Source organism: Tamandua tetradactyla, chromosome 15 (assembly GCF_023851605.1).
Source record: "Tamandua tetradactyla isolate mTamTet1 chromosome 15, mTamTet1.pri, whole genome shotgun sequence".
NCBI classification, from domain to species: Eukaryota; Metazoa; Chordata; class Mammalia; order Pilosa; family Myrmecophagidae; genus Tamandua; species Tamandua tetradactyla.
In genome coordinates, this window is record NC_135341.1 from 63,204,881 (window position 1) to 63,229,598 (window position 24,718).

At 37.7% G+C, this 24,718-nt stretch overlaps 1 long non-coding RNA gene across 3 annotated transcripts in view; it reads left to right on the top strand.

The window, feature by feature from the left end:
• Positions 1 to 21,225, top strand: part of LOC143658015 (uncharacterized) — a 59,445-nt gene extending 38,220 nt beyond the window's left edge. The window contains exons 2-6 of one of the 3 annotated variants that reach the window (XR_013163070.1): positions 6,581 to 6,710; positions 8,961 to 9,155; positions 10,537 to 10,652; positions 20,596 to 20,767; positions 20,963 to 21,225. This is a non-coding gene — a long non-coding RNA (uncharacterized LOC143658015). Of the gene's footprint in view, positions 1 to 6,580; positions 6,711 to 8,960; positions 9,156 to 10,536; positions 10,653 to 16,624; positions 16,751 to 20,595; positions 20,768 to 20,962 lie in introns of those variants that run through there. The other 2 variants (XR_013163068.1, XR_013163069.1) reach the window with 2 other exon arrangements.
• Positions 21,226 to 24,718: the final 3,493 nt, after the last annotated feature.

Genomic DNA, 24,718 nt, shown 5'->3' on the forward strand with positions numbered 1-24,718 from the left:
ACTAGACCAACAACTTCACTAGACTAATTTAACCAGACTGGTCTGCAAAAGATGTGAATCAAACATTAGCAAATTTGAAACTCAGTTTTATTTCATTTGGCTTCTTGAAAAATCCCTTATCAGTGTTCCAAAACAACGTTCAGGAAAAAAATTTAAATAGTCTTAGAAAAACAATGTAAAAGATGTAAAATATTTTTCCTAAGAGTTTTATGTTTCAAGCATTCATTTTTTTCACAAAGGTCTGTCAAGAAAACATGTTATGAAAAATGATGGCCATTGGTCTTTTTCTTCAAATCACAATCTTAGCTTCTTATTTAAGAAGCTGAAAAGATGCAGTTATTTGAAAGAACATTTTGGAGGATTTGTGTGCTTTGCCTTTTCTTTCTTATTTTAATAAATTCCTCTACAGGGAAATAACCTCAACTGTTCTTATTCCTTTATGCTCCTTCCTTCTTCCTAGACCTTTTTTCCTCATTTATGACATGAGAGCAACAAATCGAAACATTACAAAAAAACTTATGTTAATAAAACATAAAACTTTTAATAAAAACAAAAACTTTTATTTGACTTTCACGAAAGATCATAGATTTCTTGGGCCTATCTAAATGAATTTAGTTCCCTCTTTAAGGATATTTTATTGGTAAATAAATTATATGGGCTTCCTCTCTTCCATAATTGTTAATTACTTTCTCTGTGCAGGGAGAGAAATAAAAATGGAGGAGAGATTAGTACCTCCATGAATTCTGTTAGCGGTAGTTTTCTTGACCAATCTAACAATTATGATTCAACCCTAATGGATATTCCTTGCTTAATTAGTATTTTCTTAGCCTCTTATCAAAATCTTTCTCTATACAGTCCTGAGGAACTTGTTCAATACAATGCTATTTGCGTCCACATTTTAAAAAGTTACTAATATCAAATTGGACAAATTTAAACTACTAACCTATGATAACATATGGAAGATATTGGGGTTATTAGCAAATTACAGGACTATTTAACACATAGATAAATGTGTACATATATATATATATATATATATATATATATATATATATATATATATATATATACGTACATACCGGTAGGGAGAAAGAGATATTAAAAATATCCTTTTAAGTCACCCTGATGACTTTGGAGTTGCTAATGAGCATGAATTTAATATCAACCAAAAGAATTCGAGTAACATATATTAGCCACTTAAAAGGATGCTAGCAGGTGGAAGCCGCTATACAAATGAACACTAGCGCTACTATAGGATCTTTCCACGTCCTTGGTCTGGGGAGTTAAAAGTGGGAGAGAAGCCTAGGCCAGTTTTAAGGATTGCGACGTTGAGATGCTGCTAGGAGTTACCGCACCCTTTCCCCCATTTCACCCCCCCCCCCCACACACACACACACTTCCCACGTAGGTCCAGGCAGTGACTGTGACAGTGCTAGACAAGAGGGCCGAACACTGAGGTACATCACTTCTTTCTCATCAGAGGATATGGTGGGTAGAACAGGTAAAAAGATGAATAAAATGTTCTTTCAAGCAGGTTCCAAACATTGGTAAATTCTGTTTGAAAATCAAAGGTGTGAATTGGCATTCAATGTGAATTGCCTCAAGTTTTCTAGCAAATGATGCTTTCAGGAAGGAAATAGAAGTCTAGAAACTTAAGTTTGGAAGCTCTCTCTAGAAATGCTAAGGAGCGGATCCAAGAGATGGTAGAAAAAGAGGGGAGTAAGAGTTAAGCAATCTAGTTTCTACAAAGGAGCCATAAATTCCTTTGTGTGTGTGTGTGTTTAACTCTGCATCTTCAGAATCTAGCATGGTATTTATAATTATGTCCTGGGACGGAATAATTACATGTAGAACAAATGAATGATTACTGATTTATTGGCTTTTTTTTTTTAATAGAATCATTTTCGAGTGACAGAATAAATCCGGTCTTCTTCACTTATTCATAGATGATAGCACCGAAACTATCTTCTTATAAACTACAGCTCAGGACAATCTTTCCCCCTAAATGCATTTTTATTGAAAATCAGTCACGTCTCTGCTTACTCTCAGAGAATGGTGAAATCTTCCTATTATTTATCTATAGGATTAGCTAGGGTAATGTGCAAATGCAGAGATTTCATTTTGCACTGTAACTTTCAAATCATTTATTAAAATGTAAAATAAGGAGCATATTGGGATCATTTAAGAGGTCCAATTAGTAACCTGTTGTTCTCATTCTGTTTTCTACTGAAATATTTGAAAATAGTTTCTCTATGAATTTGGTTGTTACACAAAACATCTTATTTTCAAAGGACATTGTACATTTCAGAGGATAATATTAGGAGACTATTTAAATCGATTTTACATCTTATCTTTTCTAAAGTGTTTTTTCTACATAAAATGGGCATTTCAATAAATACAATGAAGATTAGTATAAAACTAAGCAAATATTAACAATTGTTTCTGGGTGATAACAATGCAATAAATGTGTTTCTTTGTGATTTCCTGTATTTTCCAAAGTTTATCAAATAAACACATTTCAAATTAAATACTTGAAAAAGTTTTTGAAATACATATTTCATCAGTTGCAACAAATAAAGAATAGTTTTCTAAAGTACCCAAATATTTTGTAGTGTTTTAGAGTAAAACGGTAATGGAAGTAAAACTTAAGGTAACTTTCAGAAAAACTCTTATAATGTTTTACAGAAAAACAATTTCTGTTAAATTTTTTTACTTTCTTTTCTGTTTGAAGGTTTGCTGTACTGAATACCTAATTGGCTTCTTGAAACTAACCCAGCTTATAGGAATTACTAATGCAAAATAAAGATGACTTTAGGATACAGTTAGAATTTAGATATTTAGAATTACTCTACCTGGTCAAGAAGTAAGAAATTCTAAAAGGAAGGAAAATGTTCCTATAATTCAAGGGAATTCAAGGGAGGGTTTAGGGGCTGAGGATGTGAATTAGCCACGAGTATCTATCTGTGCAGGAACATGTAGACCTTACATGGTTCCTAGAAAACCCTGAAAAGCATAAGCAGGCAGTGAAATGGCACTTTTAGCTAAGGAACCTAATGCTGAAAACCCACAACCACAAAACATGAACTTCCAGAGGTTGAGTGTATGTTAAAAACGGTTAAGTCTATATGAAAAGAAGGAACAATCCCCTTAGTTGAAAGAAAAGTCCTTTAAAGTTGAGAAAGATTCTTTTAAGTAAAAAAAAAAAAAAAATCCAGGAATTAAAGACCATGGTTTGCATTCAGTTCCTTTCATTGTTATATTGGATGATACACTGAAGGTTGTCAAGAGGTAGATATTTAACAGACATCATATGTTGATACAGACTACAAAAGCTCAAAGCATTTGATCTTTTAAATCCAGTCATTGAGACCAGGGATTCTTTTATAAGGGGTTAAGTAACTCCTTTATTTATGACAATGTATAAGCAACAGGAATAGTCATCAAAATTGACATGGAGTCTTCATTTCTTCATTATCCACTGGTTTTCAATGGCATAAATCCACCTAAACCTAAAATTTCCATTATGAAGTATGTTTTGCTTTCGCAAATTGATTTTCTATTCTCAGTGAAGAATACTTTTGACTTACAACGCTCTTGTTTAAAAACATTTAGAACCCCTTGAGTCTCTGCTTTCCCTGTTAGATTCAGCAACAAAGCAATCACCTTGTAGAAAGAAGATGAGGAACTGGTTTGGGAATCACCCTACATTATAGGGAACAAAGTGTGTCAATATGTGTTTGTCACTTTAGCTACAGAGCACAATAAATTCTCTTATTTATTGTTGGCTGGTATTAGCGTATACAGAACATGTGTGAAATTTCTAGCATCCTCTCATACCCACTCATCTGAATGCCTACCAAAACCAGCATCAGGGATATACTCTAAAAATACGCTTTAACAAGATTAGTATGATGAGAAAAAATGTAGTTTGGTGAGTCTATACAATAATGCACAGATCAAATTGTGGTTAACAGTGTCTCTTAGTATGTGTTCAGGGTATGAATGGTTCTTTGGTTACAGAAACTTTGAAAACTACAGGTGCCTTTATATGTTCCTGAGCTCTGGCCATATATCTTCAATGCATATCAGAGCTACTCAGACACTCTATATTTGAGACTTGATAAGTCAGCAGATGTTAGTTACATAGAACCTTCATCCCTAATACATCCCAACTCAAAGACACAAATTATGGTAACTATCACATTGTTATGCAGAAACCACGTAGATTGCAAGATTGCCTCCTATAAAGACAGCTCCACTACATACATCTGATTTGTTTTTTTAAGTTATCCTTTTGGGAACAGTAGAATACACACTCACTTGGGGGACTCAGAGCTGAGGATCTCAGGAAATATTAAGCCAGTTTTACATAGTGATAATAAAATTCAGTTCCCTCATGGAAATCTCCAGGTGTTCATTTTTTCTGGGCAAAACTTAAAGTTTAGTTCAGTGTCACAGCCAATGGATGATATGTGATTTAGCTCCATAAAGACAAAAATGGTCTGACAAAAATATATAATTTGAGGTTGGGGGAGGAAAGGCTACCAATATTACTGGATTGAGCTATTCTGCTGCATTAGACATGAAGGGAGGTTGACAGAAGTCCATTCTCTATATTTAAGAGTCTTGTATGTACTTTGGAAATTAATGGAATCAACCATCAATGGCTATTGTTTGGAAGTTCAGCTGAGTTATGGTAAGAAAACAGTCAGCTTGGCCTTTCTACTTAACTTCTTAAGTCAAGCAAACAAAGCCTCATAAATTTGGTTTGAAAACAAGGTAGTGATGGGAGTATCATATTAAGGCTCATTTGAGTAATTTATCCTGATGTAACAATACAAATATTTGAACAGTATAATTTGTTCTTAGAGTAACCTAGACTATAACACCCAAGGGCTTTGGTTTCTAAGAGCTTACTTTGTATTTATATATGTCTACCCTATTGTCACCTCAATTCTGATATATCCAAAACCAAATTCCTCATTCTTACTACGACATTAGCTCTAAATCTCTGCATCTCTTCTTTGGCATTTTCATTTTCTCACTTGGCCTCAAACACAACAAAGACATCACTAGTTCATCCTTCTCATTTAATAGCCACATCTAGTACATCACCAAATCTTGGAGACTTGCCTACATTTCCTGTGATATTTTAGCACTATCCATAGACAATTGTTCCATTTCTTAATTCAGACACTTGTAGGTCAGGGAGAGCATGCATTTGAAAGAAAGGTCTTTTCCATTTGTATTCAAATGCCACAGAAGATAGCAGATTGAGATTAAATTAGTTGCTGTGAAACACCACTTAATTCTCACTTAAAGTACCCTGTACCCCAAAGGCAGGCTTCAATTTCATATGTCCTCCACTGCAATCTGACTCAACGTTAGTATTATCCTCATCTTCCCTAATTTTAAACATAATATCCCAATACTTTTACTTCACGTTCTTTTCTCAAACAAGACTCAACATTATTAGCCTGCCATCATACCTACAAATGCAAGTACATTAAGAAAATGAGGTCTTAAAATATCCTAATGACTATATATGTTCTATAATTGCCAGAGGCTCATGAGCTGTCCAATAATAAATTCACTTTGCAAGGACATATTCTCAGATTACCTTACTGGGTGTTTCATATTACAGTTAGCACCACTTGAGTTCCTAGCTTGGATTAAAGAGAGGGTAGGTACTAACTCTGAAGGAGAAATCATCATAAAATCAAAACGCATGTTGGGATAAATACACGCTATTTAATATACACATTCTTTGAATACTCCTGCATTTGATAGAAAAGAAACCCAATGAAGGAAGATTGGGATGGTACTGTAGAGGATTCCAAATGTTCCCTTTTGGAATATAATTTATTTGGAAAGCACCAGTTAGCTATTGAAAGATTTGAACATGAAAATGCCAAGACAGCGTTCTGTCTAGTGACAACTTGCCAGCTTCCAGAAAGAGTAAAGGGGGCTTTCAAAACTATTTACCACCATGAGATTTCTTTTAAAACAGACATCTAAGGCAAATATGGCATAACATGAATATTGCTTAAATCCGGTCATGGGTAAGTGAAGTCTGTCATTTTCTGCATTTCACAAGTATTTTACAGTTAAGGTGAATTAGAGTCATACATTCTTTTAGTAAATGTTTGAATGCTTGGGTTTTCCTGGTACAGTATAAGGTGCCAGGGTTATTTTTGCTTTGTTTCACTAATTAGTGCATAGTAGAAAGCTGGGAAAAGAAAAGTGCAAATGACAAGATTAGACGTTTCTTACTTTCTTACTATATAGTCATCTATGCCAAAAGCATATTGGAGGGAGAGGGAAGTGATGGTTTTCATCCCCAGAAACAGTTAATAAGGGGTTGCATTTTCTGTAGAGAATATAAAAATGATAAAAAAAAATACTGACTAAAAATCCATCTGCCTTTTTATTATCTCTGTGCTTCAGCAATTCTAAACAATTTCAATGATAAAATACTCCTTGTCATTGGGGCAGACTGCTCTCATTGCCCCTCCCCCCTCCTCACTATGCCACTACCCTAAGCAATTAAGTGCTGCTCTTTTTTTTTTATATACCTGAGGCCATACCTGAGTTGCTGAAATCAAGGAGAACTGATCCAGCCCAAGAAGGCAGCATTTTGTATGTGCCGGGCACTGTTCTAAGCAGTTGACATCTATTAACACCTTTAAGCTTCACCTTATTCCTATAGGGTAAGCATTTCTACTCTGCAAGAACTTAAGGTACTGCCTGAGTTTACACCCAGCTGGGAGCGCTGGGATTTGAACCCAGATCCTGGAGATCATGCCAGTAAAACATACACTCCTTGCAAAACAGGGGATCGGGACTAAAAAGTTCAAATATATTCAGATGCGATAACATCATTGGCAGCACACGATTATTATGTGGCTCTATGTATTGATGGGGTAAAAGTATATTAAAGCTGGGCGGGCCACGGTGGTCAGCAGGCAGAGTTCTCACCTGCTATGCAGGAGACCTGGGTTCGATTCCCAGTGCCTACCCATGTGGAAAAAAAAAGTATATTAGAGCTGTGTTATCCAACTGAAATTAAAGAAAATTCAACAGAATTGAAAAAAAAAAATCATTTCCTCAGTGACACTAGCCACATTCATAGTTCTCAGTGGCCATAGGGTCAGTTACTACCTTACGGGACAATGCAGATATAGAACATTTCCATTACTGCAGGAAATTCTGTTGCGTTGTCCTGTTCTGGAGTATGAACTTGTCTCAGTATATAGTTAGTACCATCGTAAATGGAAGGGATGCCTTAGGGCATTGGGGCCTAATTCTCCCTAGGAGCCCAGGGGAGAAGAGCTGATGCTAAACTCCTAAAAACAGGAGAGCAGATGCCTGAAAGCCCGAGCTGACTGGGGCACAGATGCGGCTGGGTTACCGGACTGTGCACTGGCACCAGCCATTAACCTCAATGGGCCTCAGTTAAATATAAAATGATACAACCGAATTTTTCATATTGAATTCTAAAATCTCATTCTGTTGAAATTTCTAAAAATCCACAACTGCAGAAACTGCCTTCCTCTCACCTCCTCCCATTCCAAATAGAGTTAATACTTTTAAGAGCATTTATACACCATATGCTAGAAATAGGAGTTTCTAGGCATTCCCTCAAATTTTACCAGTCTTTAAGCTTCAGAAGCTAATAAACTCTAGGTCTGTGCAGTTGTGTTTATTTTCTCAAGCCTTCACCATACCACCACATGATTTAAATAGCTGTCTTCAGGATTAAATAGTACTCTTTAAGGCAATTCTTAACACCTTGCCCTGAGCAAAAGTCCTCTAAGGTTAGTGCTAAGTCTAACGGGGCTTATTTCTGATACCTTTGCCCAGTATCTCAAAAAGCAAATTGACAGAAGTGAAATTTTGCCTTTGCATGCTACAGATTCAAAACAGCGGGGGGAAAAAAGTAAAAAGGAATGTCTATATAAGGTTTTAAAATAACGATTCTATAATTATTGGTAGATCTCAATGGATTTAGTACATCACTAATTATACTGCATTACTGTCAAATGAATTCTTTTAGCATGATTAATGTTATTATGCCAAATCCCAAATTAATTCACAATGAGTATCTTAAACTCTCAGCAATGCTTTAAAAGAGGGTAAAAAAAAAAGATGACAAATTAAGCTGGGCCATTATAGTGAAATACGAAGAGGTTTGCTAAGCGCGTTAGATATATTGCTAGAATTAACCTATATATTATGAAGCACCCTTCTGATCTTAGTTCAGTTTTACAGATTTCCAAGCTGGGAAAATAATGTGCTAAATGAACAGCTCAAATACCCAGGCTCTTGACCTTTTACCCTTGTCTGAACATTTCTATTGTTTGTGTATCTTTTGTTGTAACGTGCTACAAGTCATCATTTTAAAAGTCGGTGGCATATAAACAAAGAAGGCAAGAACAAAGAAAGGATATAGTCTCTTTGCAAGTTACATTTTCTGATTTATAATTATTATTTTTCTGGTAAAATTAGTCTTTTTTTGAGTTGTCTGAGGGTTTGATTTTCCCTGGCCAAGCTGACCACAGAGATCCTAAGGACCTACAACCCTGATACGTGTCCCTGCAACCCACCCCTGCCCCCCCCCACCCCCATACACATTTCTGGGAGAGATTCCCAGCAGAGTTGAAAGCAACCAGCTGTAGCAATTGGCACTTGGTCTTGCCATTCGGAAATGCAGTGCTCTATGCTTCAGACTCAAATTTCTAAGTGCCTACCACAGCTTTCCCTTCCCTTGATCTACCCTGAACTGACCCACTTCCTACCAATCTCTTCTTTCTACCACCCATGAGGCTGCAGAATTTATTGGTTAGAAGAGTAGGTTAGAAGACAGACTTCTCGGTCCTATATATCATGGCTTTCCCAAGTTATGTGTGACCCTGGACAAGATACTTCTATCAAACTCCATTTCCTCATCTTCAAAACAGGAATAACAATCCACCTACAAATAACCACGGCATAGGACTGTTGTGAGGATTGCATCATTTAATTATGTGTTCAACCCAGTACCTGGAAAAGCATAAGTCAGCTGTCATTATCATCTGTTCCCTGCAGAGGAAGGATGCAGCCAGAAGTAATCACCCGTCGCCAACATCAGCAGTAGCACCATCCCTCATTCAGAGGTATTGTGATAAGCATGTTCCAAACATTATCTCATGTAGTCATTTTTATGCTCATTCCACAGGCTTGCCCAAGTTTCCACAAATGGCAACGGCAGAGCAAGATTTTAACTGAGATTCTTGACCTGTTGAGGCTATATTCTCCACCCTTTTACACAGAAGTGGTTTTACAAAACACTTTTCTGTATGAGGAAACTGATGGATCCTAATGTTAGAGATGAGGAAATGATGCCTTAGAGAAATTAACTTGCCTTAGCTCATAGGATCACAGCGTGCAGAACCAGGGGTTCAACTGCCATCTCCTGAACCTAGGGATAAATACCACAGGGCAGGACTGCCTGCTAATTTCTGTGAAAAAAGAAAATGTTGAGCAGGTAACAGAAGGCTGCATGAAATCTGAGACTTGCCAACTCAGCAAATCCAATCCCAGAATCAATGCATCTGAAATGCATTGTGCCTTAGAATTGTCATATCATCTAAGACCTGGTGCACTGGATCACTAGTTGCAGACTATTATACACAAATCCATTGTATTCCCATGATTTTTACTTCCTACTCAGGGTCTTGCAACTTTTCGATAAATCTCAACATCAGGAAAAGGCAAGGTTTATTAATAGAAAATCAAACCATTACAGCTTATTCTTAAATTCCTTCAAAAAATATTTGTGGCAGTGTACCTTAGAGAGATCAAGGTGGTAATAGCGTGAGGATTGATGGGGGGAGAGGTGGCCAGTGGGCATGGCTGAAGACAACAAGTCAAATGTAGTTCTCCGGGCAAAGATGAGGTTTTCTGGGCTAGACCATTTGGAAGGAGATGGAGAGGAGATGAGGAATCCAGAGATTTATACAGGGAAGCTGAGGAGACCCCTTCACTAATGGAATATTGGAGTGAGGAAGAGGGATAAGCCAAAGTTGAGCTGAAGAGCAAGGCAGAGGCTCATTGCTGAAAGCAAGGTACATCATCTGCAGGGCCAGAGGTGAGTTGTATTGGTACGCGGGTCTCCTAAATTTCATACAGGAACGCTTCATTTTCACCTAATCAAGAACAAAATGGGCTCTGGAGTCTGGGGCAGGGCTAAACTTAAGTGGGTCTGAAAGAAAAAGAGAAGGGTGATAGAATCTTCCAATAACTCCAGCTCTGGGGAGCAGAAGAATTCAGCGATACATCACAATGGGGGAAATCAGTATTATTCTCATTGGCGTCTATTGACTATAGAATAAATGTATATAACAGTGCTAGACACACTACTGGGTCTCAATGTATACCTTTGGAGTGAAGTAATTAATGAACCTAAATTAGAAGTCACAAACTGACAGTCTATAGACTGTATTCATGAATTGCTTGAACTACCCAATGTTTAAAATCTTTTAAATTATCTTCCAGCATTCACTGATAGGGATATTCTGCATAGGAACTTGGATTCCATTTCTTTTCAAAGACAAGAAGATCTGGCAATGCTGGCAGCTGTAAGCTGGGACTGAGTAGCAAAGACCAACCAGGTACTATCTTGACTGGTTCTTATCTGCTTGGGTCTTATAGGCATCTGTACTGGCAAGCCTTGAACTAAAAGCATGGTAATAATATTGGAGATTACAGGCCAGTAGGAGGGAAGGTGATGCCCATGGAAGGCTTAAAAGAACTAATTAGGGGCAAAATGGACTTTAATTTTCTACTCAAACCATATTACATAAGCAGGACTTGCTCACTACTTCCTACATGCTCTTTAAAGAAATGCAGCACCTATTTAAAAGATGAGTGACAAAAGGTGAGAAGGACTAATGCTTCCTTTGATAAGAGCTAAACCATGAGCATAAAGTTGGCTCTTTGGAGACATTCATAACCCACAGAGCTGAAGACAGTTGGAAATGGATCATGGCATAACCAGAAATAGGTATCAATACAATATATTGGGCAGATAATGGAATTGGCAATCAGGGAAGATGAGTCCCAGTACAGGGGCTGCCAATAAGCTGTGATACCTTGGGCAGGTCATGTCACCATTGCCTTGGCTCTTTATGTGGAAAATGAAGGAACTGGCGATTCTTTAAGCTTCCAATTTTACACTAGGTTTCATCTGAAAACAGCAGCTGAAACTGGAATGTTTAGGTGGGACCTGGAAAATTAGAGGTGAAAACAGTTATGGGAAAGAGTTCTTGAAAGTCAGTTATCCAATTTTAAATCTGTGATTACCCTTTTTGGGCTGGTTGTAACATTATCTTTCCACTGTGTATTAAGGAAATTATGTGTCCCACAAATTAATAAGATTAACAAGATTTCTTTTGGATGTTGACCCTAATAGGGTGAGGGTGGATAGTAGCTATTTTTAAGGACTTCAGAACATTCTTTATTTGTATTTAAATCCTGCTAATTGCCAAATTAAAAGAAGTCCCAGCAGGACCTCTTCATAAAAACACTTGGTTAACAGCTAGCTCACATTGTTAGTGTTATTGAAAAGTAATAAAATTGCTTTTTATTTTCAAATAGTCTTAAATTCAAGCTCTTCAGTTCATATGACTGGTATTTTCCAAGTTTTTGAAGACAGAAATTGAAGAATCACCCTCACCCTCCTCCCACTCCAAAGAAAGAAAAGATTAACAAATACCCTATTTTTATTAGCTGGGGATACCTCCCAGTTTAAGTCAGCCAGAAATTACACTACCATAAGCCGGAAAAATAAGTGTATTGGAGTCACAAAATGAGTGCCTTAAATCCCATGTGTTTTACTTTATAAAGACCTAAGACCCTAGTTTAACCATTCTGGACTACTTTTATACATAATTGTATTGAAACTGTTCATGGAGCTAAGCTGCACCACAGGAAGCTGCAAATGAGCAGGAGGAATAGGGAGCTGCTAGACTCAGAACTTTGAAGAGTCTGATAAGAATGTAGGCACCATGGACAGGAGAGAGATAGAGTAAAATTAGATGTCAAACAAGGAACTAGAAGAGCATACCATCCTAAGCTCTTCCACCAAGGAAATCTACACAGCCCAATAGCACATCTTACAAAAGCAAACACCTATTCAAAAATCAAGCTTTTGAGCCAAAAAGAAACAGTGAATTTGTGGCCAATCCTCCAACATCATCATAGTAACCAGTTGACATTTATTAAACTCTCAATATGTTAAATCCTTTGCCAAATACCTTTGACACCATTTAATTTTCTTAACGTTATGAAGTAGTTACTATTATTCCTATTTTAAAGGAGTAAAAAAAAAATCAGAGAGGCTAAATAACTTCTAGAAGCCACACAGTAAGAACTGTATACCAGAGCTCAGCTCTTCACCACAAAATTCTACTATATCCCTAGAGAGAAAATCCAATATTTTAAATTCTATCAGTCCTTAAGTGTCATATATATTTTTAAAAGCTTTGAGAGTTTACATGCTATAACATTCACCTGTTTTAAGTGATTTTTAGTAAAATTACAGAATTATACACCTATCACTACAATTCTCTTTTCTATAGCCCCAAGAAGACTTTTCCTGCCCATGGGCAGTCAATCCATTTCCTCTACTAGCACAAGGCAACTGTTTACCTACTTTGTCTCTATAGATGTGCTTTCTCTAGACAGTTCATATAAATGAAAGCTCACAAGATGTGGTCTTTCGGCATCTGGATCCTTTCACGTAGCAAGATGTTCAAGGTTCAACTAGGTCATGGTATAACTGAGAAATCAGGATTTAAGGGATGATTTTGATTACTGAATTATTATATAGCTATTCCTTTTTGCTTTCTGGTATACTGGAATAGACAGAGGGAAATTCCTGAAATCTCTAAATTGTAATCCAGCTGCCTTGATCTCTGATGGTTGTATAGCCCTTATCTTCCGCCCCTGTGATTGTAAAAGACTAACCTTCATTTGCATTCATTTATCTCATTTGTCCAGTTGTTCAACTTTAGAGTCTTGTCATCACTAAAGACAGCCCCTAATGTTTATTAATGAAGGGTCTTGGTCAGCCCAGGACTAACCCACCTCATGTACAAAGTTATCTTGATGGCCGAGACTGGATGTAACCACAGTGGGCCTGTCTGACATGCGCAATGGCTTAGACTTTAACCTACAAGTCACCTATACCTCCTTCCACCATTTTCTTTCCTATATTCTGCGACTAAGCATGTAATCAATCTAGGCACACTCAATAATCAGACCATCACTAATTACATCATCTGGGGCCACTGCGCTCATTATCATAAACCCTGCCCATCTTTTCCCTAACAAAGCTAGAGAATATTGGGCAAAAGAATCCATGGCCTTTGTCTGGTAACAATGGAATATATTACCCTTTTTTATTGTTGAATATCCTAGTTTATAGCTATTCCACAGTTTATTTAGCCATTCATCAGTTGACAGATTGGTTTGGGTTATGTCTATTTCGTTATTATGAATAATGTCACTTTAACATTCACTTTCAAGTCTTTTGTGGTCATGTGTTTTCACTTCTCTTTTATCACATACTAGGAAACTCACTGGATTGTGTAGTAAATTTATATTTAACTTTTCAGAAATTTGTCAGATTGTTTTCCAAAGTGACTGTACCTCTTTATATTCCCAAAAGCAACCTATGAGAGTTCCAGATTCTCTGTATCCTCACCAACATTTGCTCTGCTTTTTATCATAACCATTCTAGTGGGTGTGAAGTAGCTTGTGCTTTAATTTTATGTTTCCCGAATGGCCAATGAATTGGGCATTTTGATGAAGTGTGCAGTCAAATTTTTGGCCCATTTTTAAATTGAACTGTCTTAAATTATAAGATATTTCATGTATTTTGTATACAAATCCTTTATCAGCTATGTGGCTTGCAAATATTTTCTCCTAGTCCGTGCTTTGCTTTTTCTCTTTCTTAAAATTTTTTTCTGAAGTGCAAACATTTAATTTTGATGTGTTGATTTTCTTCTTCTGTGAGTTGTACTTTTGGTGTCATATTCTAAAACCTCTTTATGGAGAACAAGGGCAGCTCAGTGGTAGAATTCTTGCCTACCATGCAGGAGACCCAGGTTTGATTCCCAGCCCCATGGACTTCCCCCAACCCACACACCCCTATCCCCACCAGGAATGAAATATTAGCATCTCCAGAAGAATGCCATTGTGTGAGTCCCCCAAGGCTGGAGACGCTAACAAAAAAGTTACTAAAATTCATCTCGGCCATGTTTTTACTTTTCTCAATGTGATTACTAAAAAAATGTAAATGAAATATTGAGTTTATATCACATTTCTACTAGACAGCATGAGTCTAGAGCATTTTAAAAGAGTCTCTTTCAAAGTAGTCTGCTTGCTTCAGTTTTAGGATCTCCCTATTAAGAACCACCATATTCGGTGGTTCAGAAATGCTCACCACTAAGTACCCAGCCATTTCAATCTTTCCAATCAGTGTCAAGCCAAATAGCATGCATCTCCAAAGTGTTCCACAGGAGAGCTGAGTCTACCCTGCAAAGCAAAGGTATCATATCCACTTCAGTAAGCAAAACAAGATCATAAGTATATTTGCAGCCATGCATGTGTTCAGACAGGTTAGTGGAATGTATCCTAGAACTGGGATGCCACATTATCTTATACCATTATCTTATGGCCACTATTCTTATACCAATTGGCAGCAATGGCTACGTGTCAAATCCAGAGACTTAATCTGCCTTTTCCTATGAGGAGGGTGGGGCCTGAGAAAATATATTTGGCTGCTCCCGCCTTCAAGAATCATGTTTGGGGTTTGCTCCTATGAAACGTATCCCCACAAAGGATAGGCTAAACCTACTTAAAATTAGGCCTAATAGTCACCCCCAGAGAACCTCTTTTGTGGCTCAGATGTGGCCTCTCTCTCAGCCAACATGGCACACTAACTCACTCTCCCCTGCCCCCTCTATGTGGGACATGACTTCCAGGGGTATCAACCTCCCTGGCAGCAGGGGAAAGAAATCCTAGAATGAGCTGAGACTCAGCATCAAGGGACTGAGAAAACCTTCTTGACTGAAAGGGGGAAGAGAGAAATGAGACAAAATAAAGTGTCAATGGCTGAGAGATTTCAAACAGAGTTGAGAGGTTATCCTGGAGGTTATTCTTACGCATTATATAGATACATATTATATAGATATCTCTTCTCAGTTTATGGTGTATTTGAGTGGCTAAAGGGAAGTACCTGAAACTGTAGAGCTATTCTCCAGCAGCCTTGTTTCTTGAAGATGATTGTATAAAGATATAACATTCACAGTGTGACTGTGTGATTGTGAAAACCTTGTGTCTGATGTTCTCTTTATCTAGGGTATAGACAGATGGGTAAAAAATATGAATAAAAAATAAATAATAGGGGGAACAAAGGTTAAAATATACTGAGTAGATGGAAATACTAGTGGTCAATGAGAGGGAGGGATATGGGGTATGGTATGTGTGAGTTTTTTCTTCTTTTTTTATTTCTTTTTCTGGAGTGATGCAAATGTTCAAAAAAATGATCATAGTGATGAATATATTACTATGTGATGATATTGTGAACCACTGATTGTACACCATGTATGGAATGTTTATATATTAAGAACGTTTGTGTTTGCATATTATTTTGTCAAAATATTTTTTTTAATCTTTGCTAAAAAAAAAAGAGAATCATGTAGCATCTCCCACCCCCAAAATTTTTGAGGTTTCAATGAGTGGCAACATCCCCGGGGGACCCCGGACCTTCCCATCAATAAGATACCACAGGAAAATCCTTGAAAAATGTTACTGGTCAAGAGACCTGAGCCTGGATTGGTCCTTGCTGTGTAACTGAGGACATAAGGAAAATTTAAGCATTCTAGGCTTCAGCTCTCAGAGCTGTATGATTTGGGGGCATAAAGGAGCCAGACATGTATAGGATTTGGGGTGATGGTATTTCTGATCCTCTCTCCCTAGCATTGCATGACCAGGGACATGGAGCTCGTGAGCCCACCTGTGGCTGTCACTGTCTTGGCCCTGCCCATTCCCCTGGGGCTGCATCTGGCCAACTTAGCATTTTTTTTTTGCACATTTTCAATGCACAACGGAGGCAGAGATGCTGGCTTTAGAATTAAAGCTTAGCTTTAAAAACAAATTTTTCTATTTCTAAGACATGATGAGTAAACCAAAATGTGAGGAGGTAAGTACTGGAGGTAAGATCAAGCACCGTTTTATGTTTGAAATCCACCATTTTCTTATATTGCTTTTAGTTTTATTCAGAAATATGTCATTATTGACCCCAGTCATTAAAATTAATCTCAGTACTTCATTTCCCAAATAAGTTTTAAATATGGGCCTATAAAAACCAATGTCAATGACAGGTTTAGTTTTATGCTGACTATTGAACAGACTGAGATGCATACATCTTATACTTGAAAATGTGGCTTTCATTTTGATTGAAGATATTCCTGGCATATTGTTGTCAATTAATTGTGACAGACACATAGGAAAGCATTTTTTTTTATAAACTATATTTTCTGATATATTCTTTAATTTCCAATCCTGGTTGTTCTAGGAAGAAATTAATGCTCAAATCCTTTCAGAAGATGTATTTTTTTTTTCAATCTGTCCTTGGGTTAAGAGACCGATGCTGGCTGTATTTATCGATTCATGATATTATGAATGATTTCATTAAAAAATATATGAGGGACTTTATGCACTTGTGTCCGTAACTGACTTCTCTGTTAATTGAAGTAAACCCACGGGAGAATCCTTCTGTTAAGCAAAGAGTCAGTACTTTCTACATGTATTGTCAATTCAGATATACTTGGATCAAGTTTTCTTAAAAGAAGACATGAATGCAATAATTTTCCTGCCCTTTCTTTTTTTTTTTTTTTTTGCATGGGCAGGCACCGGGAATTGAACCTGGGTCCTCTGGCATGGCAGGCAAGCGTTCTTGCCACTGAGCCACCTTGGCCCGCCCCCTGATTATCTTTTAATCTCTTGTTGGAATTAATAAAATTAACGATTTAGTCTTTGGAAAATACAGTTTTCTTGAAGAAACCTTTCAGCACAAGTCCCCATCTCCGTACAAACGCATCCCCCAAAACCATCATCAGACTCAAGTTCTTTCTAAATACCTTATCTATAGGGCGGTCATTGTGGACAATCATGGAAAAGTAACTGCAGGAGGAACATCGAAGGCAACTGAATTTAATCATGTAGAAAGATAATCTGTTCTCCGTGGGAAATGGTACATTTTTCTGTTTAAATACTCCCAGTGGTAGGAGTTCATTGTCCTGCATCTCGGTGCTATTTTTATCTTTCTCTATTATCATTTAAAAATTCTGTCATACTGAACTGTATCTTCACATATTTCAGATCCATTCATTTCTCGCCTCACCCCTGCCCCCACAGGGCCGTCATAAGTTTCATTCATCTAGTATGTGACAGAACCTCAATATTTTAAAGGCGCCAAATAACTACTATGGCTTGAGATTTTACTGTATCCCAGGCACCATAGTTAGTATTTTGTGTGTACCTAAGTTTCATACTACTACTAAGAAATACATATGCTAATCTCACTTATATAGAACCAATGGAAGCACAGAGATGCTCCAAAACACACCCAATATTACTTAAATGGGATTTGATCTCTTGTGCGTCTCATGCCAACACTTGATGGATTAGACATTATTACAGAGCTCCCTTTTTCATTTCCCAAATTCTCAGATTTCTAGCAACTCTCCTCTCACCCACTAGGATATTTAAACACAGTCTGAGGCATGGAGAAGGCACTCCATTTGGTAAATATGTACATGAATAAGTGTGTTGGTAAAAATGGTTGGCCCCTTGCATGGCTTTGTTGTTTGTTGTTGTTTTTTTTTCCTTAAAGCATTTTGAGATGTCATCTTCTAGGTTTGGAGTCTTGAACTTCTTTAAATTAGTCATATGTTCTGTTTTTGCCGATCTTAAGATTCAAGTCCTCTTACAACAGCAGTTCTAAGCCTTTTAGCCATATCCTGTTGATTCCGTTTCTCTGGAAAACATGAATACACTACTGAACAGCAAAAGCAGATAATAAAAATTTTGTAACCCTGCTTTGGTTGAATAAGGCAATGCGTATGGTTGATTCAAAACAATAAGAGCACAATTCCGTCATCCTTCTCCAAATATACATCAGAAACTTGTTTCTAGATTTCTCTCTCAATCATGTCAGTCCATTCTGGGGTATAGCATCCCCAACATAATTAAGTTTGTACCACTCATCTTTACGTTACCTTGGTAGGAAATTCCCCTGTTTTATGTAACTTTTGTTTGTTTGTTTGTTTGGTAATCAGACAAAACTAAACAATCCTGTCAATTTCATTTATTGAGAAGTCTGCTTATTCACTTAAGAATCCTAATTCTTATACTTAGTGTTGTAGCTCTGAACAAAATCTAATAGATTTCGTGCACAAAAAAAGGAAGGTTTTATCCTAGAAATACTTTTAATTATTAAGCAGTCCAACTTAATTCACCATTAGTACCCATAATGAAATGCAATAAGGCAATTTAGAAGGAATGGAGCAAAGGTGCTATAAAATAAAATAGAGAGTCATAACATTTATCACAGTTTGCTAAATTTATTCTACTAGAAGCAATAATTTTAGACATAAAGCTTGAGCTATTAAAGAACTTTTATCTACCCTGTAGTATAAAATGGCTAGCTGTTCACAAAACCCAAGTCCTTTTCTTTTTGGGCACATAGACTACATTTCCCAGCCTCCCTTGTGGCTGGGAAAGGTCAAGTGACTCAGTTCTAGCCAATACAATAGTACAGAAGCTGCGTACCCCATTTGTGGGTCTACACATGCAAGCCTTCCCTCCCAACCCTCATGGTCGTTTCTATTTCTGGTTGGCTGTAATGGTGACGACACCCCTGGGGCAGTCTGAAGCCCAGTCATGAAAATTGTAGAGGCACAAGATGAAAAGAAACGGAGTCTCTGAATTAAAGCTTGGAAAAGCCCAACCAGACCAGGACACCCAAGCTGGATTATTAAGTGAAAGACATACTCTATTACATTAAGCCTCTAGGATTTGGAAATGGGCTACGCTTGTCTTTTAGCATAACCCTCTTTTACAAGCATAGAAAAATTGCAAAGCTTGTATTTATATTTATTATTATGCGTCCTCCAGTTATTCCTGTGTTTGCTTATCTTTGAAAGGGATTCTGCTAAAGAGTTTCATTAGAGAGTTTAGTGTAAAAACAAACAAACAAACAAACAAACAAAAAACCCAATGTGGTATTAGGGAGACTGGACCTGAGGGTAAAATCCATAAAACTTATGGGTAGAACAATTTGAAAATATGAAATTTAATATTTAGCTTATAAAAATGGACACAACAAGGAAGAGTGAGAAAAGGAAGAGTTATGGAGTCAGACTCCCATGGGTGGGAAGGGAAAGACCCAGACTCATGGAGTTGCCATGAGAATTAAAGGAAATTGTAAAGCACACATAGCTTTTCTATAATCCTTAGCTATGACAACTAACAGCAGACTTTGTTTTACCTTTGTGACACAGTGTTTCAGGGAAAGATAAATGGAATTAAAGATACTTTACTGTGGAGAATACATACATGCACAACCATACACATTCATTTGTTACTCGGGTACAGGCACTCCTGTTAACATGCAAAATATATGTTATTAAAGAGCATATGTCCTACAAAATTTCACATTAAAAATGAGGAAAGGATGAAAATAGGTCAAGGGCAGACCACTGTGAAACATATGTACTTTGTAACTAAACACAAATGAAAATCAAAATCCTAATAAAAATACTGGCACAGCTAATAAATAAAATCTGAATATATAAAAGGATCTTAACTTACCAAAAATAAAAATAGGTGGAGTAGTTTGACAGAAGTAGGTAAAAGAAAAGGTTAACATTGCCAAGTCCTGGAGGCAATATAAAAATGCAAAATGTCAAAGGTAAATCGTGTATTAAGTGCTTCAAAGACAAAGCAAGAGCCAAACTGAGTCATGGAAGACTATGGGACATGCACACCATGTACAGGACTAATCACTGGCAAAGCTGAGTACAGCAAGCTATGAGGGAACTTTCATAAATTAAAGAGCTGGAAAAAAAACAAGTTAACCCTCAGTTTTACAGACATCTCTTCCCTATTTACCAGGTATACATGTGCTAATTTACAGATATACACATTATAGCAAAATACAGCAGGTACTCCATAAACATTTCCTGAATGAATGAACAAGTACCCCAGGAGTTCAGTGAGGAAAGAGGACAAACAGACAAGTATTAGAAAATAGGGTATAAAATTCGTAGCATGAAATCCTGGCTTGGATCCTAAACTACAGTTCGATGTTTAACCTCTAGGATTCTTGGTTTCCTCCCTCACAGACAGGTCAACATGTTAACAGCTTGCCTTCCAGGGTTATCATGAACAGTAAAAAGGATAATTTTTTAAATTAAAATATGCTGACATTGTTAATACATTATAAAAATAATAGCTACTAATGATAGTATTCTTTTCTGCTAGGATACTCAGCAAATCAACACTTCATGGAGAAATTAGATTTAAGCAAGCCCATGATGAATGGGTGGTACCTGGAGAGTTGAAGATAGGGGAAGTCAGTACAAGCCAAGGCACAGAAATTTTAAACTGAACTCAAATTGATAAATTAACATTGATGGATCATAGGACTAGAAAGGTAAGATGGCATTACTTTATGAAGGGCTGCTACAGGTCAATACATTTCCTTTTACTTTTCCCTAGATCTTCCATACAATGTGGATTAATTTTAATGTCAGTCCCCAAACACAGAAATGCTTGCTTCAAGAATTAGAGAATTTTAGAGCTAGAAACGGCTTTATATGTTTATCCAGTTTATCGTCTTTCCACTAAGGTCCTCGACTTGACCTCGTTTCTGCTCTTCAAGAAAATATTTCCCAAGCAAAGCAGCTGAACTGTGTTCAGTTTGTTGCACTAAGGTGCATTCAAGTATGAGTCTTATCAAGGAGAAGATCCACACTGTTAAGGTTCTTGCTTTATTGATTTTTCTTGACTGAGGCTGTGAGTGTATTGGCTTTCAATGCACAGAGCCAATGGTGACTGCATCTTTTCTTCTGGTATAGATTCTACTGCTGCATATTTTAAATAAAATAGATGTTTGCCAAAAAAAGTACATAGCTACTGTATTTGTGCAGAGGTTAACTTTTGTAGACTTTTTTTTTTTTTAAGGCAGCAAGTGCTTTAAATCAATGACTGACAAGAAAAATCCAAGTATACTTCCAGGAGACCAAAAAGCAGCAGTACTTTTTCTCTCACTGTCCATTGTCCAAGGGCGTGGCATGTGTTATATATAATGCTACACACCTAGCAAGGGTGGCACTTTGACTTACACATAGTCCTAGATTCAAGCATGGGATCCTGCTCAAATCCAGAACCGTGCTTGGAGGTCTATAAAGGATGTGAGATGCACATAGTGATCCCCCAAATCCTGGTTAAGTTCAAGATTGCAGAGGGACCATTTCCAAAGGGTACTCTTTGAACCATCTGTCCCTAAGTTGTTTAGGACAGTATTTCATTGTCAAAGGATTTTGGGACACATTGCTTCTGGATTTCTCTGTTGGCAATGCACAAAGTTCATTTGCACATTAAAAGCACTGAGAAGACCTGACAAAACAGACAGCTTTAGTTCAGTCAGTGCACATCTATCATCTACCCGTTGAACTCTTTTTCATTTACAACTCATATACCTTTAAAACACTTGGGGAAAAGTGTTCAAAAGCTCTTTATATTCAGAACAGAAGAAAATCTCTTAAATTGACATCTGCCATCCCATATTCTTACTGCTTGCATTCACGGAGTTCTACCAATCAAGCTTCTGCTCAGCCTTTCTTGCCTATTTTATCAAATACAAGAGATCACTGAGATATTTAATTTGTACTTTCAGCAGCATTTAAGAGTTAATGCTTCCCTTATAAAGTTTTCATTTTCCTTGGCTTCTCCTGGTACCCTTTTAGCTCTTCCCTCTTTTAGTCTTGTTTTGGCCAGGTCTCGCTCCTAATTCACACTATGAAAAGTTTGTCTCTGAACCTGCAGCAATCAGCATTACCTAGGGGACTGTTAGAAATGTAGACTCTCAGTCCTTATCTCAGATCCACTGCATTAGAATCTCTGGTGTGGGGCCCAGGAAACATTTTTACAAGCCCTTTAGGTGATTTTGATGCTACACTTAGAGAACACTTGTGCTAGCTCTTAACCTTCTGGTCCTTCTAGGCTTCTTTCTCCTTGGCCTTTTTCTCCTAGCCCCAACTACCATCAACACTGCAGTGCCAAACACAGTGCCCATCACAGGGTGGGTTCTCCATAAACACCGGCCGCATAACGAATGAATATTCCAGACTGGCCGTACATACTCCTACTGGATATTGTTATTTGACTGTCCTTGCATCTTTATTTCACCCTACCCAAACCTGACCTTGTTTCCTTCTTTCACTGTGGTAGTTAGGTTCAGGTGTCAACTTGGTTAGGTGAAGGTGCCTAGTTCTATTGCTGTGGACATGAGCCAATGGCAGGTGAACCTCATCTGTTGCTGATTACATCTGCAGTCAGCTAGGAGGCGTGCCTGCTGCAATGAATGATGTTTAATTTAATTGGCTGGTGCTTAAATGAGGGAGCTCAATGTAGAACAGCCAAGCAACTCAGCATACCTCATCTCAGCACTTGCAGCTCAGCCCAGGCCTTTAGAGATGTAGAAAGAAATCACCCCAGGGAAAGTTGTTAGAACTCAGAGGCCTGGAGGGAAGGTCAGCAGAGATCGCCCCGTGCCTTCCCATGTAAGAAAGAATCTCAGTTGATAGTTAGCTGCCTTTCCTCTATACAATAACTTAATAAATCCCCTTTTATTGAAAGCCAATCCATCTCTGGTGTGTTGTGTTCAGGCAGCTAGCAAACTAGAACATTCACTCAATCCAACTCAACAACAAGGAACTATGAGCCAGGCTTCATGTGAATTCTCATTTAGTCCTCTTAACAGAACCCTGTGAGGTATACAGGATTCGTGTGACTTTATACATATGGAATCTTAAGGCTTAGAGAGCTTGGCTTTCCTAAGCTCATGAAGTTGATAAAGACCAGAATTCCAATTCACACGTGGGTATAATGGTAATGCTGTTGATGACGCTCCCCGTCTTGGCCATTTGTTCTCTTATCATTTTGCCTAAACCAAAGTATCTTTGATCTTCTGCTACCCACTTCTTCTACATCCAGTCAATCACTCCTCTCCAAGTCTTTGGCCATAGTTCTAGACCAGGGTTCCAGTATTTCTGCCTGAAATTTGATAATACCCTTTCTCTAGAACCCCTAGACTCACCTATTGTCCAGCTACCAGCCATAGCAGCCTTTCTAAAATGCAAATGTGGCCTCTGTACACCCTCCTTCATCCTACCCTACTTAGAACTCATCAATACTACTGCTCGTTTACCTGTCCTGCTTTGTTACTTACCATGTGCTCTTCCCACTCTACTCATTGGCCATAAAAAAATTTAAAGAAAAAACACACCATACTCTCTCTGGCTTCCAGAACTTTGCATATTCTTACCGCCATTGTTTACTCTCTACCTGGCTATTTTTATACTCAGGTGAAGAGTTACCATGTCTAAATGAGACCTTCCCTGCCTAGGTTAGATCCTTGTGCTACAGGCCATGCCAACATTCATAACACTGGTGCAGCTGCTCTGTGAAACTTTCCAGGATGCAGGCTCTCACTATGGTTACGATTTACCATTCTGGTGTGTGGCATCCATCCTCATCCTTGTGACCTTACTCAAGAGGGCTCCAGACTTCAAGCCTGTGTTGCAAGTGCAAAGAAGAAAAGAAGAGGAAGGGACAAATTGCTTGCCAGGACAGATTTTTTTTTTTTAAACCAGGAAAGAGAAAGCTTTCCCATAAGCCCTATCCAGTCTCACTGGCCATGCTCAGAGAGAAGGGTGCATATGGGAGCGAGTCAGCCCATCAATACTGAGGACCATCACCAGTAGCACTGGAGCAGAAAGATGAGCAAAGTGAGAACAGATGTGGTCAGATGCTTAAAATAAACAGGGCCATTTTCAAGGCATACTAAAAAAGGGTCGATTTAGTCTTAAGATGAGAAAAAACAAGGAGGAATAGTTGGATTTCTATTTTGGAATACTCTAATTTACTATGATTCTAACAGCTCAAAAACCATCAAATCAGGAATCCCCAAGGGCCCAGTGTAAACAAGAAATGGCTTTTCACTCTAGCATGTGTGAAATAAATAAGTTACAGATTCATCTTTCTGTTGGTTTACCCCGTTTTAAAGGTTTTGGTTAAATTTTTTTTTTAATAGAGCAAAGGGAAATAATGGTTTAAGAAAAAAGTTAGGCTAAACTAAAGCCATGGAAACACAAGCTATGACCCCAAAAGCATAAAAGGCAAAGCAAAATGAAGAGAAGAGTTCCATGACAGATCTCTCTGTATATTGTGGGTCCCACAAGAATGCACCTCACTGACCACCAACTACAGGGAGCATAATTGTCCAAAGACCCAGTTACTGGGCTCTGAAATCCCCCCTTACATTTACACCAAGGTCAGGCTTCTCACAGGCTGCTCAGAGACTGAGTGCTACAAGGGATGC